This window comes from Taeniopygia guttata, chromosome 1, assembly GCF_048771995.1.
Source record: "Taeniopygia guttata chromosome 1, bTaeGut7.mat, whole genome shotgun sequence".
NCBI classification, from domain to species: Eukaryota; Metazoa; Chordata; class Aves; order Passeriformes; family Estrildidae; genus Taeniopygia; species Taeniopygia guttata.
The window spans coordinates 43,654,460-43,672,049 of NC_133024.1; the positions used below are offsets into that span (position 1 = coordinate 43,654,460).

A 17,590-nucleotide genomic window follows, 5' to 3' on the forward strand; every position below is an offset into this window, starting at 1 on the left:
CCTTACACTATGAAACCTATACTAATTCACACCCAAAACAACACAGTGGTCCCCATCACACCTTAAGACTATTTCTATCTGCGCCACAAGCTCTGAATTTCTAACTGCGTCAGAGGCTTGAAGGCCTCACAATGCCCAGATCTGAGGCCTAGACTGGAGTAGCTCAAATCTCATAACTCATGTCCTCTTTCTCTCAAAAATGCTGCAATAGTATACTTACTATATACTATACTACATACGTATATGTTCTATAGTATAAGAAATATTATACATGTGCATGTGTGACTTTTAGAAGATGAAAGAATATGTGGCAAAATGTGATAGAAGGCAGTTCTTACAGTTTTAGACTGTATCAAATGATGAAAAGTTCTTCCTGATTCCCAATTTGCTGCTTTTTGCATGGTATTTAAATCTTTGTTATGGAGTAGATAACATTGGCCATAAATAAATCTTGACAGTAACCAGCAAATGTGTATGCTTTAATTTCCTCAGTTCAAGACTACATGGCTGGAAGAGAAAAGGACTGCAGAAGTGATGCTACTTCCTGTAACTACTTGTACTGCAGTAACAGGAACCACAATGCTTCATAGACCACTGATTTAGGGCAACAGTCTTCCAAAGGTGACTAAGCAAGTCTATAAGTGAATTACTAAATTAAACCCTTTGATCATGTTTTCAGGAAAGCATATTGTCATTTGGTTTTTCCTTTTCCCTACAAAGTACATATATGCCCAAATCCTGTGATATATGGTCCTATGAGGTATCATATGAGACTTACAATTAATCCTTCTCATATCATTTTTAATTATATGACACATAGAATTAAATGAAACATTAAAATTCTTATTTACACCTCCACATTGCAAAAAATTTATGATGAATACCATTAATTTTCTGGCTTTTATCTGAGCGCATTTTTAAAATTAATACTCCAATATTTACAAAACTAAGCATATCTATAGTCTAGCATGTAAAAAAAAACCAAAAACAAAAACAAAGAGGAGGGACTTATCTGTGGTCAAATAGCATCACAATCTCACACTTTTTCTCTCATATTCCTTAGAGAAAATCTAAAAAGTATGCTCTGTAGACATACTTGACTTGTAAAAACAAGTTAGAGGGGCTGTAACACAGGCAGTAAATGTGCAGCCAGAGAAGCAGTGAAGATGATGAGATGACCAGTGTCTCAGCTTATTTTCTGGCTATGCATTAGTTTCTACTGCTGATGTAAACCCAAGGGATTTGTTATTCCACAGCCCTTCAGGGATACAGGGAAGGAAGGCACTGCATGGAGACTTGTTTCTAGGCCAGACGTAGTGAGGTATTTGGGTATTGACACTGAAGCAGTGAATTCTAGACTCCCATCTTAGTCACCAGACTCTACATCATTCTTCCTTTATAAAATGTACAAAATTTCCTGTCTCTTGCCTTATTTTGTTTTTTCTCACTCTTTATCTGAGAACTTTATGTCTTTACTTCTGCCTTAGTCTATTTTCAATTGCTGTTTTATGGCACATTAGATGCAAAATTCTGTAAAGAAACTTTGATCCCTTTAGATATTCTGAAAGGCAAATAAATTATTGGTAGATTTAATATTCCATCACTTCCTAACTTCATCTCAGACAAAGTGGAATCTTACCACTACAACTATTAATTCTCTAAAACTCCCAGAAATGGATGTCACAGACAGGAAGATGGAGTTTTCTGTGTGTGAGCACAGAAACATTAATTAATGACAATTCCATGGAAGATTTTGTGGGAATGAAAAAAATACTTCTCTGTACCAGTGAGAATTGAGATCCCACTAGTTATGAATTCTCCCATCACTGAGATACAGAGGATGTTCTCTTCACCAGCACAAGAGGAAAGAAATATTCAGTGTGTTTCCCTTCCAGAAGCTACAGTTTACACACAAAGACAACACTGGGCTTTCCTAGCTGTCCAGTAAATCCAGTATAGCATCTCTAAGCACTTTTTCACATTTCACTTCAACTAGATGACAAGTATGAAAAGTCTTAGTCTAAATTTCTAAAACATAAAGCAGTTCTCTCTTGCCACAAGTGGAAGTGCTAATGAAAACATATAAACTGGTGATGTGAGATTGCCTGGAACTGTTTACACAGAAAAAGAGACATGCTTATTGTATCTGTTTTATATCTCTCTTCACTACATAAACACTCACAATCTGTCTATACACAGACATAAATAAAGAAAAAAAAAAAAAGGCTGACCTGCATTTTCAAGTGCTACTAATAAGTGAATTTAACTTGAACGCCCTGAAAAAAGCTTTTAGCAGCTGCTGGCAACATTATTAGACTACAACTAGATTTATGACTAAGTATGAGGAAAAATACGAGTTGAGTTACAAAGGCAGAGAGAAATAAGATGATTTAAGGCTGAATTAGTTAAGATGAGTAAATTAGAGCAGACTCATCTCAAGTAAATAGGAATTCGGTGCAAAATAATCTCTTACAAGATATACCATTCCATTTTGTATTTTACAGTTATTAGCTACTAGCCAACATAAGAAATCCTATGCATGAAAAATGTACTCATCATCATCTGTTTTACTCTCCTTAACTGTCATGTCAAATTTATTTTTGTTTTCACTTTTCTTCCACTATTTTTTTCTTCCAATAGCAATAACTGCATTCTTTAAGTGTATAATATAGTGTGTAAAGGACTTGCAGTACATAGCACGTATTAATTTCAGGCCAGCCCGTTGTAGTTAATATACAGATTGCAGAAGCATATTGCCTGTGTTACCTATGACAACCATAATAAAGAAAATACTTCAGGTAGCAAAGCTATATATATCACTATATAAAAAAATATAAGATTCATCAGTAGAAGGAGGGACAAATGTGTGAAAACTCATGGGCTGACATAAAGACAATTTAACAGGTAAAGCAACTACTGACACATGCTAGAAAAACAAAACATAGAATTAACTCACTGTTCTGAGAGCAGGTAGGTGTTCAGCTATCTGCAGGAAAGCACAGCTGCATCATGCCTAACAGTGACTTGGAGAAACAAACACCATGATTCTGAACATTCTCCCTTTCTCTTTATTTCCCCCAGCTTTTGTTGCTGGGTCTTTTGGGGTCATCTATCCCAGCTGTGTCCCCTCTCAAATTCTGCACCCTCAGCCTACTCACCAGCAGGATGGTAAGCAGAAAAAATCCACTAAGAAAATTAAATCTATTCCAGCCCAAATCAACATAAGTTGGTTTTAAGTTGAACTTAAAGCCTCTTTGAAACAGAGAGACTTTTATTATTGTCTTTGAAACAAAAGAGTAATCTTAAAAGTTTCCAAGCAGGTTGCACCCTGCTGTAACCCATCAGTATTGGTTTAAAGAGTATCAGGCAGATTTCAGCCCAAACACTGGTCCTAAAGAGTAAGGGAAGAAATGAGAAATTTTGGCGATCCATATATTGCTGTCACTTATGTTAATGACAACAGTGAACTATGAAATCATGTCTCTGAGTTATAATAACAACTTAAATTTACAATTACATTAATTAACCTTTTAGCAGTAATGATCCCCAAAAATATAAAACGATTGTCCATTCTGTAAAACATCTTTAGGACTGTAAAAACATTTAGTGAGGTCTAAATCTGTCAAAATGAGCAAAGCATGGACATGTGACTGCTTTTTCTTCCTAGCCTTAACATTTCCATACAAACTTCAAGGGGATATAAAACATTGGTCATTATTGGCATACGGTGGGAATAAAATTACTGTAATTTTGGTATCGTCCATATACAATGCTTGTTAGAAAACAACAACAACAACAAAAAAAAGTGAGCAACAAAGTTTATTCTCTTATCTTAAAAGGAGTATTGTTCCGGTTTCAAATAACCAAATCTGTTGAAGTTTTTGATTTCATTTTATTTCCAGTGGTTTTGAGAAATCCAAATTACATGTTACCATGTAGTATTGAGTACTTAGAGAATATATACAACAATGTAATATTGTAATAATAACAAATATATATCTCTGTAAAGAGTCTCCTGAAAAGACAACTGGGACATGATTGATTTTTCTCCACAGGTTTGTACAAAAAAGTCACATGCTCAAGATTTTAGAATGCAAGTGCAGCACTAAAGCAGTGAAAACAATAAATAAAACCAAGGCCTTACATATATATATATATATATTCCATTAGTTTATTGATATAAAGGTCAGTGATGCAGATCAGGATGCAAGGAAAACCTGTGAATCCAGCAAACAAACAAACAAACAATCAGAGAGCTTTTTTTCCCCCTTGACTTATCTCTTACTGAATTAATTTTTCTGCATTTCTCTTAAAACTTAAGTAACATAATTTCTGTCAGTTGTTATCAAAATAATTTGTCAAATGCAAAATGTTTCCTGTATACTTTTGCATTTTTTAACTTTATATGATTGTTCTACACATTATATGTCCTTTAGTTTCTATTTTAGTCAAAGTATGAATATCTAATTCTCGAAGTCCTCATATCTTAAAGTCTTCTATCAAAATCTAAATACATTCTAAAGATTTGTCTTGTTATTTAAAGATTTCCTCCAGACGGACAATTTGATATTGAATTAGTTTTTTTTCACCTTATAAGAAAATGTGGGTTTTTTCCTAAAAAAGCTGATTATGTCTCTTTCTCTAGAAATTATTATTTTACTGCATGACTAGGCATGATTTAGAAATAATAACTGCCAACAGAGAAGAAAATTTTAGTGTCTGATTAGATGACATTAATAGACTATAAGGCTAAAACTTTCTCTTAACTGTTTTTCAAAAGATTATGATCCAGTATTGGTCCTTGCTAATCCATGTACATGGGCATGGAGAGGAATTTTAAAAAACCAGAGTGGTTTATACCTTTGTCAACAGAATGTGATGTGACATTTTTCTTTGTATGTTAGACCTGTAAGGTTCTAAATAATTAATTCCGAACTACATTATATATGTTTTTGCATTGTATGCATTACCTCTGAATTTTACTTCAAGAGGACAGACTGCATGTTTGAGTTGCAACTTGTAGAGGATCTTTTGTGTTGAATTTTATATAACATGATGGTAATGTCTATTTGTATTTTTTTTTGACCATGAAATTAAAATCATGTCCGGAAGGATATTAGACCAGCAGGATGGGAATAATGGCAGGAGAAGAAATACATAAAACAGGTGTCTCTTCTGAAATATTTCATTCTATCTTCTAAAACATGAAATAAAATTGAAGTATCAAATGCTTACAAATGCTGTAGTTTTTTTATATGCTATTGTCTAAATCAGAATGGACTTGGTGTCCACTGAGATTGGAAGAAGCAGTTGTGCAACTTTTAACGGGTAAATGGAAACAAATGAAAAGGAATTAGACTGTAGTAATAAGTAGAAAGATACAAACAAACCCAAAGACAATGAAAAAGGAACCATCTTCACAAATACTGCAAGTCCTGCAGGGAAAAACTTGAAACATTACCAATGTTTTGCAGAATAGACCACCTTTCTACTGAGGAAAATGGCTGTCATTTTGTTAGGACGCCTGGAAACATTATGAGTGCAGCAGCAAAGAGAAGGTTAGTTTTAGTTTTACCTATTCCAGAGTGTCACTTTGGTTTAGAATATTAATTTTCTGTATAAAATTATACTATTTGGCTATATTTTTTTTAACTGGACTCAAGATAACTGTTTTAGCTAACAATAAATTGCATGTCCATGTACAAAGTGTGTTACATTTTTGCCTATATAAAATTATAAGTATACAAGGGACATTGACTTTCACTGTGAGAGGGAATTACAAGTAAATAGTTCCATGAATATATCTTCCACAAAGGTTTAAAACATCTCCATTAAAAAATGTAAACTGTCTGGAACTAAGATTAGTCACTCCTGTAAAACGACTTCAAGAGTTTCTTTTTTCCTCTGAGATGTTCCTGATCTTTTTGTTTATTGTTTACTTCCTAGCAGATGTGGTTAATTCATTCTTTGGAAATGATAGGTTGCTGCAATCGCAGTTAAATCAGGAGCTTGGAGTCTTTCTTTATTAATCTGATTTCCTATATAAACAAAATTTATGACATACCCCTGTTTGTATGTCCTTATGATCATTCCCCTCACCAGCAAAAGGAATGTTGACCACCTCTGTGAAATCAGTAAAGATCTCAAAGACATTAAATATAGTGCACATTTCCTAAAACTTAATGGAATTTTACAAAATTTTACTGCCTGCCCCAGTCAACACTTTGTAATGTTTAGTACTAATCATCAATTTTTTCCCTGCAGTTTATGTATTTAAGCAGAATATTAAATTTACATCCTACTGTGGTGGTATAACCACAGCAGACAAGGGGAATGGATTCATACTGAAAGAGAGCAAATTTAAGCATAGATGTTAAGATTTAGCTCTTTGCTGTCAGAGAGGTGAGACACTGGAAGAGATTGCCCAAAAATGTTGTGGATATCCCATCCCTGGAGGTGCTCAAGATGGTCTTTAAGGTCTCTTCTGTCCCTGGACAGGCTATGATTCTAGCATCTGCCTTTGATTGGGCTGCCTCTCAGAGTGAGAAAATTCTCAAGTTTGTTATACTCGGAGGACGATTGACAACAGAGCCTAGGTTGGTATCTCCAGTCCTTCAACCATTAAGCAAATGCAAAGACATCTGATGGGAGTACTTCAGTGAACTCAAGGGGAAATTTTCACAGTATGTACTTTGCACATGTTCCGTTGGGTCTGTGGGGTCCAAACGTGAATGTACTATGAATGTTGCTGTCATAGACTTTTAAGTACATTAGCTTTGTAAGTAAGTTAGGACTATAGGTGAGTTACTGTTGTGCTATATATATATATATATAGTGAATTCTATAGAATCTTTTTTGAAATTGTTTAATTTAGTCTATGATTAAGTACTGTTAAATTTAAGTACTCTTAAAATCTTTAGGTTTAAACCATTGATCAAGTCTGGGGATAGGTTTTCCAAGGGGGTCCACTCTGAACCTGGTGACTCAACAGGGGGCCTCCCTTCTCCGTTTCTATACTTAACCCTTTCCCATCTGTGCCCTTTTTCTATTCCCAGCATTCACGCAGATAATTTTACATTTATTTAAATTATAGATTGATATATTTTGTATTTTACTCTGATTTGTTTTTCTCTTTGCTTCCATCTAGTAAGTAGTAGACTGGATCTTGTCAATGAAATTTGTATTCTGCCAATATCTTTGCTGAACATTCTTTGAACGACCTAAAACATTCATTCACAGCAGCCATCCAAGAGAGTATCAAGGCTTCACCAGTCTCTGTAGCTAATCTTTGGTACTGCTCCTGTTTAGAGTACTTTAACTTGATACTTTGGTGAAAATCTAAGATTTCTTGTAGGCTTTAGTCTTATTATTACAAAGACATTCTGTGCCAGCTGAACAGCCAGTGAATTCCATATTTTTTTTTTTCCTCTTAAGATGGGTCTGAACATATAAAGCATTGCATCTTTAGATATGTGCAATACAGCATTAACCAAAGGAATTGACTCTACTGCTAGAACGCATGTAAGAAAATGCTAAATGTGTACTTAACGCTAAAAAATCCACATTGAATTGTTATTATTAGTTCTGACAAAAGTTAACTTTGCAGGTAAATGACAGAAAACAGACATTCAACTTGGATTCTTTCCCCCTCCATAACACCCAGCAATTACAGAGATATTTAATTCTGAGGATGGGAATAGCTCCGTCTTTAAATGCTTTTATTTCATCTTACATCACTGAAGAAAATGCAAGTCTTGGCTTTGATTTTAATGAGCACAGATGTGCACCAACTGCAAAGAAATAAATTAGTTGTTTTCCATCTAATGCAGATGTTTTACATTTCTAATTCTGCCACCAAAACAGTTTTCCACCTTGTATGTATCAGAAGTACCTAGAATGAGACAATAGAAGCTGATTGTTTCTGAAGTGTTGGTTCTTTTAATTGCAACAGGATTCTTTTTTGGCATAAACTCCAAATAAGCAATAGTATTAATAACACCAAAATAATACCAGTAATATTTTTCAACTGGATATATATATATATATATATATATATATATATATGCATGCACTATGTAATTGAGAACTTATTATACACTATTATACACTATACCGGTCATAAAACCATCAAAGCGTGGTCCTCTAAAGCATGAGTCAATAAAATTACATTTTCATTACAGGCTCTATTCTGACCTCATAGGATAGTGCTTTCCACTACCTTATTCAGACAATCATCTGAAGATTTTCAACACAAATGTTTCTATTTCTAAAGAGATGATGAATTTAGAATTAACCCTGATCTTCTTGTTTCATATCAGAGAACTAAAAACCCAAATATTTGAAACAAATGTATTAAAAAACATCACTGAGTTTTTTTAGAAGCATTTATGATCAGCTTTTCTTTGTCTCATCTGCCTGTTTTGTCTCATTTTTGCTTTGTATATTTTATGCAAAATATATTTTCATTATGTCCATTGCAAAAACTTTAAGAGGATTGACTGAGTTATGGTGAATTACTATAAAAAAAATAAAGCCAGTTTTAGTACTGGTAGAGTAGTAAATAGTATGTGCTATTTGGTTAGCATTTTTGTGTTGAGTGTATCTGTTTACAGCCACTTCACTACTCAGTATTCCTTCTTATTTCAGTGTTGACAGTCAGACACAGAATTTGTCCTCTTCTGTCTTCTAATTAGATTAACTAAATCTCTCAGAGAAACTGGCAGTGTGCCATACTCTGAGATTTTAATATTAATTCACTATAGGGTGTCCTGCTTTATCTTCAGACCCACTGCTCTGTGCATCTCATCTCACCTTGGACCATCACCGGAGGTAGCTAATGAAATTTCCTTAAGACTTTCCATCATACCAATGTCATTTTTACTTGTCATTTATTTGAAAACCATTCAACAATTTGATGCCTGATTGCTTCTCTGAATGTGAAGTCCTAGACTGCTGATATAATTAACTTTCTATAAGCCTCTTTAAGCAGATCTACTTTTCTGGAAGTGTATGTGTTTTACAAAACAGCCACAAAACTTAAGAGGTGAGCCTTTATTGAGAAACAAAAGTAGATAGTTAACACTGTACAGTCCCAGATTTTTATTGCCTTTTGTAAAATTTGGGACACACTTTGATATAAGTTTAGTATTACTCAAATATTGCTATGTGACCTACAAATTTGACATTCCATAAGATACTAGAACTATTGTTCCATGTTCATTTGATGTGAAGGTTATTATGAGCTGAATTAGAAACACTACTGTGCTGGGTTTGCATGTGTGTCGAGGCTGTCAGAGGTAGGAGGATGGTCTCTGGTCTGTGACAGAGAGAGCCAGTTCCAGCTGACCCCAGCTGAGCCACCGCAGGGCACAGCTGAGCCTTTCAACCAAGACCGTGGCATCTCAGGGAAAGCACTTTCAAAAAGGATCAGAAAATTCCACACAGACAGAAGGGGAGGGAACACAAAAGCAAGAAACTGTTCTGTGAACACCAATCTCAGAAAATAAAGAGTGGGAGCTGCAGTCTTTGGTGAAATCTCTGAGGGAGGGGACATCCAATTTACCCTGTAAAGGAGACAGTTAGAGCTGATATTTCCTTGGAAGGGCACATGGAGGAGATAATCACTGCAGCCTGTGGAGTAATTGCACAAAACAACAGCACGCAGGAGCAGTTAGATATCTCCCAAAACAGATTACCTATGGAGACCTGACATGGTTGCAGATTTTTCTCCTGAAGAAGATCACCCAATGGGAAGAGCTTGCACCAGAGCAGAATAGCAGAAGAGTGAGACTTGTGTTTCTATCATACTGCTCCCTGTTCATTCCTGTGCTGCTTGAGGTGGGGAGAGGATTTGGCAGTACCAGAGTGAAGTGTCTGGGAGAGGGGGGAAGAAAGGTGGGGGTTTGATGTTTGTCTTTCTTTCACACTATTCAAACCTGTATTACCTGGCAATAAATTAAACTGAGTCTGTCAAGTTTTATCTCAATCCATTAGCTTTCTCATCCTATTCTCTCCTCCTGCCCCACTAAAGAGAGTGAGTGAACAAGCAGCTAGGTGGGATTTTGACCTTTATCTTTCCACAACTGTTTTTTGTCAACTGTCTAATTACTTGAGTCAAATAGTAATGGCATTAAAAGACAGAGCCTTCATATGTGATCTATCTTCACTGGCTAGTTCCAGATATCTACAATTTAGAAATCTACATCTGAGCAGGCAATATGAGGTCTTCTTAAAAACCCATAGAAAAAAATGACCATGTTATGATGTACTTTCTCTGATATAGTAATCTTTTTTATAGTAAGATAAATCACACCATCCTTCTATTGATTTGAAGAAATGTTTGCAAACTCTAAGTAAAATTATTGAGATACTACTAGACTTTAAATCTCTCAAAATTAGTTTCTTTTTTTCATGTGATTCTATTGAATATTGTCTGATTTGCAGTAAGATATTTTTAAGAAGCATAAAATAATTCTGAATTTTCACAAAGCTCTCCAGATATGAATTTCAGCAGAGACTTACACTTCTGATTTACTAATATCTGGATTTTCTCTACTGACATGCCATAAAAGGCTGTTAGATGAAACATGCCTGAAATATGTATGAAGATCAAAATACTGACACTCTCCATTTGTGGAGATAAAGTCATCTAATCATCATGTGCCTTATGTTTGCTATGTACCAAAGTAGGTCTAGATAAAGGAGGCTAGTGATTAAACACATTAGGTAACATAATGTGAAACCATTCTGACAGCAGTGTTGTTCTATGCAGATTTGGCTCACTGCATTATCCCATTAGTTGTACTAATAATTATTGGGATAGTGTAGCCTTAAAATAATATGAAAAACTCAAACAGCTATTTTTTATTTTGAGGAACTTTAAGATACAGATCCACAGTCAACTAAATCCTTATGACAGAGGAGTTCATGTTAGGGTAGAGCTACTGAGAAGGAGGTGATGCATATCCCCGGAGAAATGTGAGTGAAACAGAAACATCAGGCACATCTGTCCAGCCAGAAGTGCACATCTGCAGACCTACGAACACCATGAGAGAGAATTCTGCGGTTGAAGACAAACCTGGCATCAAATTCCTCTACGTCTGCCATCCTGTATTTTCTGGAAAGGACTCTTTCCTGCTTTTCAAGGCAAAGCTGTAATCAGACATGCTGTCATACAGAACACAAGTCTACCCCTCACAGATGTTCCCCTGAACTGCCTTCCCTCATATCTTTTTTGACAATACAATAAATCTGTCCCTCCTCCTCTAGTTGATGCAATTTAGTGCTATAGCAGAGGTTTCTCTGAGGTGGTGGAATCTATAAAATGTAAATGAAAAAGATATTATGGCTACCTCTTACGTATGATAGCTAGCACTTCTTAGAAAATTCTTTTTCAACCACTGCTTTTCAGAATTGAAACAATGTTTAGGATTCTCATGTCTCAGATACCTCTTATTTTTTTCAGGAGCATAAGGTAACGCCAGAATTTTCAGCCAATCTTTTGATAATTTACTAAATACAGTGTTCTTAAATGACCAAAGAAATTGCACTCCACAAAAAAAAAATCATAAAATATTTTGATTTCCTTCAAAATTATCTGTTGTCTGCAAAATAATTCAGGATTATATTATCAAAGAATGTTCTCTTATAGCACGTGGAGCTACTTATTTTTTAACGATCTCTTCACCTGAAGTTACCATGAATATGAAAATTTGATGTATCTGCTTCACTTCCTTGAAAATATCTTCATTCATCTCAATGTCTACAACTGGAGTCAACACTTCAGTTATGTCATTCTCTGCCTGGAAAGTTTTCCAACACTTACAACTCTTCAGAAAAGTTGAACCAATATTTTTTCCCCTAGCTTCATTCAACTCAGTGTCCCAAAGCCTTACAGATGACATTGTCACTCTCCTTGAAGCCCTGTACAGTTATATGAACAAACAGGGGTAAGCTGACTATTCAGCAGTCAGTCTGTGTCTCAGTTTCCTAATGTAGGTTATGTATCTTGAACTGCACTGCTAAGACTCCCACATGGCCAAGACACTCCCACAATGTCTCCATGACTATTCTGTTTTCTGGAAAAAATGGAGAAAAATAATGACTTCTTTTACTTGAATTACTCAGGGTAATTAATCCTTTTTTATGTTTCACTTTAAACATAAACCAGACTGAGAACACAATGTTTATTAGGTTCTTATGTGATCATGAGAAACATGGTGGTTTCCCTAGAAATAAACATGCCAAGTTTGGCCTTTCCTTATTAAAAGGAAAATCTAATATCAGTTTAAAATGTTGAAGAAGAAAAAAAAAGAAAAACCCACCAAAAAAAAAAAAACCAACCAAAAAACCCACACCAAAACCCCCAACGAAACCCCCCAAAAAATGTATCAGGGGAGGGGGAAACCCAACCCCCCAAAAATTTTGCAAACTAAAGATTTAGCTGAGAAAAAGTTCAATTCCTGAAATAAGAAGTAGGTCAAGGCTGAGGCTCTAAAGTTGAACCTCTGGTTCAGCATATTATAACAATAAATTCTAGAGAGGATGTAAATGCCTAAACTAGCTTCCAAAATTCTAGAAGTTTATCCTACCTTTTGGGTGAAATCTTAATCTGTACAACAACTATAACAACATTTATATATACACATATTCTTTGCAGCATAGCAACCTCAAAGTATATGAAATTAAAATCAAAAGATAACTTGAATGAAATATAACCCTGTGCCTAGAATTTTTAAAAGTCAGTTATTTCTATTTCTCTACAGACAATGGCAGAGAAAAGCACAAATGTAAAAATTGTACTAGAGAGATGTATACAAGAGCTATAATTGAGATTAAATAATTGCTGACAATAAAATTTAAAAAATATATGAATATAAAATCTAATTGAATTCAAATAACTTAAAATCTCAACAGTTCATATGACAGCTTTCTTGAGCTGTACTTTTTTGCATTACAATTCAAATGACTTCATTTAGCAACATAATTTTCAGGTGATTGAACACCTGGTGTTTGCTATAGAAAACTGAGTTTGTGACTGAAGGACACATCTTTACAGTTTTGTGTTAATTGAATATAATAAAGATGACAGAAACTGTAATCATGAAGGAAGGAAAAAGAAAGAGAGTTTATGATTGATATTGATAGTATTTGTAGCTGGAATGAAAATATTTATATCTGTAAACCCTTGTGGCTGGCTAGGCTTTTGTCAGAAGTAAACAGCAGAGTGCAAAATTTTTAATGAATATGAAAACGGTGCCAGAAATTGTAAAAAATTAGAAACAGAGTAAATAATATATGATCTAAACTCTCTCTGCTCTGTTTTGCCCCAGTAAATTTCAGGAGTTGCTTACACCTGTTGTCTTGTATTTCAAAATTCCTTATTTCCTGCTCTAGATATAAGAAGTATGTATGCCTTCAGAATTGATTCCTGTTTTCATAAATCTCTGTGACCCAGTGATGTATGACTGAGTTGTGATACTCCTCCTTACCGCTATAGCCAATACAGTAAATACATAGCTGGACAAACTTGTTTTTCTATGTACTGAAAGTCTCAAAGGTAAAGTCCTTTCGTTACCACACCCACATTGTGCAACCCACTTTATATAGTTCCAGGGAACTACTGAAATAACAAAAAGGACATGTACAGAACCTGGTTAGGATTGCAGCTAAGTGAATTCCATTAGAAACCTTTTTGCCTGACTCACATCCTTAATGTACAATTCCTCTGTTGTACTGTATTTTCAACATTTATATTTTATGATGACTATGGGTGCTACTAACTTTTGCTCACAATAAAATATTTAGTCATTCAAGAAGCTGAAGAATTGAAGCAAATATTTTTTATAGCATGTCACTCTTTCTTTATTTTTGGTGGTGAAGACTAATATATATATATATATAATATATATATATATATATATATATATAAAGTTTCTATCTATTTATATTTCAGCTGTGGATAAGTGTTGCTTGTGTATGTAGCAAGCAGCAGTAAGTGAGCTGTACTTTTTGTTCTACAGATGGAGGGCAGAAAACAGATGAGAAAATAAATACTACATAAATAAAAATAAATAGAAAACACAGCAGTGGTGTATTTTTAACCAAAACACACTTCTTGCCTCTTGGTTCTTTCTTTTGTGGAAAGTACAGTCACTTCAATGAGCAAGATCAAAGCTTGTAGTGGGGCTTTGCTACAATGTTTAAATTCAGTCTAATGATATAAGACTGAGCAATTATGGTGAGAAGGGAGCTTTCAGGGAGTTTCCTTTTAAGGAATTAAACTGCTAAAACTTTCAGAAGAGAAATTTAAAGCATGCAAAAATACAAAATCAGAATGAAATCTGCTGATCACAACCTTATTTCTAAAGAAGACAATTTAGACCAGCAGCCATGGTTACCATGATAAATGACAGCTTTTAGACTGCAATGCAGCTATCTTAAAATTATTTTCTAAGTGTAAAGATTATTCTTTTTACTTGCATAAGAAAAAGACATAAATTCTAATAGAACTACTCTTCAGAACTGTTCCTGACCACGTGTAAAATTCTTTGTTCTGTAAGACAAGCGTGGATCTGCGGTGTCAATTTTTTCAAGCTGTATACCCCTTAGCAAGTTACCATTACAGCAGAAAATAATATTTTAATTCAGGGAAATGAATGCCCTGTCTTTTGGCCAATACTAAAATGATAAGGAAATACAAAAGTTCTTTATCATCTTGTTTGCTCAGTAGCAGAGATTTTGTACCATGTTGCCGCACTTTCAAGTTTACACTAGACTTTCACAATTGCATTGTGTCAGGGACACCATGGAACCTTTCTCTGGACTTGAGTGGTGTGGTCTCAGTGTCATGGTTTGACGCTGGCACAATGCCAGCGCCCCATGAAAATACAACTTACCAATCAAATGCTGTGAAATGTGATCAAGAACAGAGCAAAGCAGGCCAAACTTAATAACAAAGGAAAAAGCTTTATTACACTACTACTACTACTACTATAAAAGGAAAAGAAAGGAAAGGAAAAAAAAAAAAAAACCACACAAATTTCGAAATGAAAACCTTCCAAAACATTTCTCCTCCCTCCACCCAACTCCACCAAACCCCAGCGAGACCCATTTGGATCCTTAATCAAGTTTTCACCCTTCAATATAATCAATACTGAGTCCATCGGGGAAGAGAGGAGTCCCCCTTGCACCATAGACCTGCAGGAAACACAGCTGCCACCTCTTGTGTTTCAAATGTCACACGTGGCACCGCCCAGACACACCGGCCAGTGTGACACTCTCCTCTCCATGTCACAGTGCTCTCACCACCAGGCATGGACAGAGACTGCTTATAGGGCCCCTTTAAGGATGCTTTGCCAAGGACCACCAGGAACAACAGTCCAGTATCACAATTCGGGACTAGAGTCCCCCCCATTTTCCCCTGGGGCCGAGGGTTCAAAAGACAGAGATCGCCTTCTCTTCTTCCTGAAGATGGAGGGCATCCTCACAACCTCCTCAGCTCTCTCTCTGTCCACTCCAAAACTGGTAGTTGCTGCAGAAGGTCTCTTGGCTCACCAATGCACCCCCCTAAAATGCAGTCCCTCTTGAAAGAAAGAGTGGTTCAGTCTATGGTAAACAAGCAGAGTCCAGCCAAAGGCCACTCTATCATCTGCCCCCAACCTTCTTCTCTGAACATCTGAGGTTTCAGGCTGTCTCTCTTTTCTTCAAATTCAGGAGGAGTAATATTTCATAAAGCCTTCATTTCACAGGAAAGGGTTAAAAGTCCCGGACTCCCCGGACGGCTGAAATCTCAGCCCAGGACTCTTTCTCTAGTCTCCCACGCTGGGCATCTTCCCCCCCCTTCTCCTTCTCCTCCGCCGGCAAACTCCTAGGTGTCTGCTGGCTCTCTATCTCTTTTCCCTCTGGCTTAGGGGAGGGGGAACAAAAACATCCCAGATGTTCTCCACCCTTCCGTCCGCAGGAGCTGGCCCAGCTCGGTTCCGATCCTTTACCTCCTGGCCTACCTGTGCAGGCCGCATGGCTCCCCTCCCCCACCCAGCCCGGGCTGGGCAGGGGAGGTCCGTATCATGTGGTGACCGGAACCAAAGAAGGACGAGTCTTCCTGGGAATTCCGCTTTTAACCCCTCTGTGTTCTCAGAGGCGTGTCCACCTTCAATTGGTCACCCCAAGTGTCAGTACCTAAACCTGACCCCTGACTGGATGAACCTCTTCCTTCTAAAAAAAAATTCTCTTCCCGTGTCAAACCATGACACTCAGCTAGAATTGATGATTTTGCAGCCAGTGATTAAAAAAAACTTAGACATATGGGTGCATCACAGCAGTGCCTGCATGTAAGCCAGACATTTAAACAGGATTTATGCATATGCAAGGTAGACACTCAGACATTTAAATCAGATGACTCCTAAATAAATGCATTATATTAATCTAATTTTTTTGTTTGTTTGAATTTTTTTAGTTTGTTTCTGAGAATGAATGGGAAGATGCTGAGCAAGACAGGTAGAATTCCTGTTTGCAGTTCTGAGTGTCCCACTTGGAGTATGCACATTCTGTTGAAAATTCACCATCTATTCACTTTCAGGAAAACATGACCATTGAAGTTTGTAATTAGGGGAACAAAAGCCTCAAGGAAGTTCATGAACTGCCAACTTAGATATTCTTTATTTTTCACACCAGAACTGAAGTACTTAAGAGTGCGTTTTAAAGCTTCACAATCAAGTGACTCTTTAAACTTAGAAGATCCAATTCATTAACTAGTACATATTAAGAGGATTTTTTTTCTCTAAGTGGGTGACCTCTAATAAAGCCTATAAATACTATAATGAAAGAAACAACAGAGGTCGAACTACAATCTGAATATTAAATGGCATGTCTTCCTGAAACTGACTTTTTGAAGATGTTTAACTGGAGGATCTTGTGGAAATATATATGTAGCTAAGAGTTTTGCATTTCATAGTCACAGACTAGTCTGAGTTGGAAGGGACCCACAAGGATCATGAAGTCCTGCTCTAAAGTGAATGGTCCGTACAGGCATCAAACTCACAACCATGGCATTATTAGTACCATACTCTGGCCAACTGAGCAAATTCCAAGGATTCTTCGTGTTCTTGTGGCAGTGCTAAATCAGAGGGAATAAGAGAGTGAATTTTTTTCATTCATCAATCCTGCAATAAAAAAAAAAAAGTCAAATAAAAAATTAGATTAAATTAGAGGAACACTAAATGAGTAACCTACGCAAGGAAAACAAGCAACCCCCACACGCCCACCCACCAAATCCTCTCTGCTGTTTTGAGACTTTTCCAAGACATTATTTTTAGATATCTCTCTCAATTCAGTAATATTTCAAAATATTTGCAAGTACACTTTTTTTAAAAAATATTTTTTTTAATAAATGAGGAAAGAAATCTGAATGTGACAGTCTGAAAACAAGATGAGTTGTAGTGTTTCTGTAATTCCAACGTGGCTATTTTCCATTGAAGTAACTGACATTCCTTCAAGTCATTCCAGATAAAAAATAGTTGATTGTGACAGCTCATGCTGAGATCCATTGATTAATGTATTTGGACACAGCTAGACCTTTGTGACTTTGTTT

General features: G+C 35.9%; 1 long non-coding RNA gene across 5 annotated transcripts in view; it reads right to left on the reverse strand.

Annotated features, from left to right (window-relative positions):
- Positions 1-17,590, reverse strand: part of LOC140683854 (uncharacterized) — a 79,913-nt gene that overhangs the window by 35,239 nt on the left and 27,084 nt on the right. The window contains exon 2 of one of the 5 annotated variants that reach the window (XR_012055425.1): positions 14,948-17,162. The exons of the other annotated variants lie outside the window; for them this stretch is intronic. This is a non-coding gene — a long non-coding RNA (uncharacterized lncRNA). Of the gene's footprint in view, positions 1-14,947; positions 17,163-17,590 lie in introns of those variants that run through there. 5 annotated transcript variants of the gene reach the window in all.